Below are 2,870 nucleotides of genomic sequence, written 5' to 3'. Positions count from 1 at the left end.
GCACGATAACTTTTGAACGAGACGTCAGATTTCAACCAAATTTGGTATATAGGTTCTTTCTTTGATGAATAAGATCAAGATCTTGAACCAAAAGAATCGGTTTACTAGTTGTGTTTTTACTGTTTTTTTTTATATAAAAATATATTGTTTCTTTTTCAATTCTTTCACTCTGTACATATAAATTTTTCAAAAAGGTAACACCCCAATTAAAAAGAGTGTAAAAATATTTTTTAGGAAATATTTTGAACTTTTTAGTTATTTTAATTACCATTTAATAAATGCATAACGTATGTTCAAATGTACCTAAGGGCGACAGATTCATTTTGAATGCCCGCCATTTTTGTAAAAGACAAAATCTGAGATGGCCTCATATCTAAATTTGAATCTTTGTATGTGTTGCATGTGTGGTCCAAATTATATGCTTCTACCATTAAATGCAAAATAATTCTTATATCATTATTTGCACCAATCTGCCGCAGATAGGTACCTACATGTGAAGATACGTTATGCATTTATTAAATGGTAATTAATATAACTAAAGAGTTCAATATATTCCCTAAAAACTATTTTTACGCTCTTTTCAATGCCGGTATTACTTTTTTGAAAAATTAATATATACAGTATGTCCCTGTAAGTTGTATCCATATGGAAAACTTTTTTATTATTAATTTTACGAAAAAAAGTTATTCTTTATAAAAAGCTCTGCATGTTCCAAAACCTAAGATTTAACCATCAAATATCAAATTTTTTGAATATTATACGAGGTATGTCAAAAAGTTTGAATTTCACTCAAGAGTAAAGTAGCTTTATTTTTCACAATATTGAAAATTGCTATAATGAAAAGTTGTTTGGAATTAAAAACTGTATTTTAGTATGCAATTACATCCTTCTAATTGAATTTTTTTTTTTGAAAAATTATGGATAACTAACATTATTTTCAGTTATTTTAATTCAGATAACTCTTTTATTATTAATTTTACGAAAAAAAGTGATTCCGTATAAAAAATTCTGCATGGTCTAAAATCTAAAATACAACCATCTTTTGTCAAATTTGATCAATTTTATACGAGGTATGTCAAAAAATATGAATTTCTCTCAAGAGTAAAATACGTTTATTTTCACAATATCGAAAATTGTTATTATGAAAAGTTATTTAGAATTAAAAACTATATTTCGGTATGTAATTACATCCTTCTAATTGAAATATTCTGAACTATAAAGGTACTTTACTTTTGATCTAAATTTATCTTTTTTGACATACCTCGTATAAAATTGATAAAATTTGATATAAGATGGTTTTGTATTTTAAGTTTTAGACCATCCAGAACTTTTTATTAAGAATCACTTTTTTTTCGTAAAATTAATGATAAAAGAGTTATCAGAATTGAAATAACTAAAAAAATGATAGTTATCCATAATTTCTCAAAAAAAATTTCTTCAATTAGGAGGATGTAATTGCATATTAGAATATAGTTTTTAATTCCAAACAACTTTTCATAATAGCAATTTCCAATATTACGAAAAATAAAGCTACTTTACTCTTGAGTGAAATTCAAACTTTTTGACATACCTCGTATACTATTCAAAAAATTTGATATTTGATGGTTTAATCTTAGGTTTTGGACCATGCAGAGCTTTTTATAAAGAATAACCTTTTTTCGTAAAATTAATAATAAAAAAGTTTTCCATATGGATACAACTTACAGGGACATACTGTATATAGGGTGAAAAAATTGAAAAAAAAACAACATATTTTTACAAAAAAATCAGGAAAAACACAACTTCTGGTAAACCGATTCTTCCGGTTCAAGGGATCGATCTTATACATAAAAAAAAAGAAGCTATATAGGTACCAAATTCGGTTGAAATCGGACTTTTCGTTCAAAAGTTATCGTGCTATTAGTCACATATGTATAGTCGCCATTTTGAATGCCCGCCTTTTTTGTAAAAGGCAAAATTTGAGATGGCCTCATATCTAAATCTGAACCTTTGTAGTATATGAGGTCCAAATTATATGCTTCTACCATTAAATGCACAATAATTCTTATATTTGCGCGAATCTGCCGCACATAGGTACATGTGAAGATAAGTTATGCATTTATTACATGGTAATTAATATAACTAAAAAGTTCAAAATTTCTACTAAAATATATTTTTACGCCCTTTTCAATGCCGGTATTACCTTTTTGAAAAATTAATATATACAGGGTGAAAGAATTGAAAAAATAAACAATACATTTTTACATAAAAAATCAGGAAAAACACAACTTCTGTTAAATCGATTCTTCCGGTTCAGGAGCTCGATCTTGTACATCAAAAAATGAACCCATATACCAAATGTGGTTGAAATCGGACTTTTTGTTCAAAAGTTATCGCGCTATGTCACATATGTATAGTTCCATTTTGAATGCCCGCCATTTTTGTAAAAGGCAAAATCTGAGATGGCCTCATATCTAATTTTGAACCTTTATGTGTGTAGTATATGCCGTCCAAATTATATGCTTCTATCATTAAATGCACAATTCTTATAATATTTGCACGAATCTGCCGCACTCTTTAGAACTTTTGAGGCGTTATGCGTGTGGCTGGCCTCCACACCATGTAAAACTTTAGAGCCTAGAAACCCCAACGGGCGACCATGGCCCTCCATGGGCTGTCAGCGGTCACCCATGATGATGATGACTCCTAAAAAGTTATTCCAAGCGATAGGGAAATTGTTTATTTTATAAATTATTTTTTAATAACAACTTTCGGCCCAATTTAAAAAATGAAAAATACATTTGAACTTTGAATAGAAATATGTTTTTTGAAGATTTCTACTCCTCAAAAAAGGTAGACATTAAATAAAAATATTTATTTTTCAGCATACG

This window comes from Diabrotica virgifera, chromosome 6 (genome assembly GCF_917563875.1).
Source record: "Diabrotica virgifera virgifera chromosome 6, PGI_DIABVI_V3a".
Classification (NCBI taxonomy): domain Eukaryota; kingdom Metazoa; phylum Arthropoda; class Insecta; order Coleoptera; family Chrysomelidae; genus Diabrotica; species Diabrotica virgifera.
The sequence above is the reverse complement of the archived record's forward strand: the minus strand, read 5'-3'. Positions refer to the sequence as shown.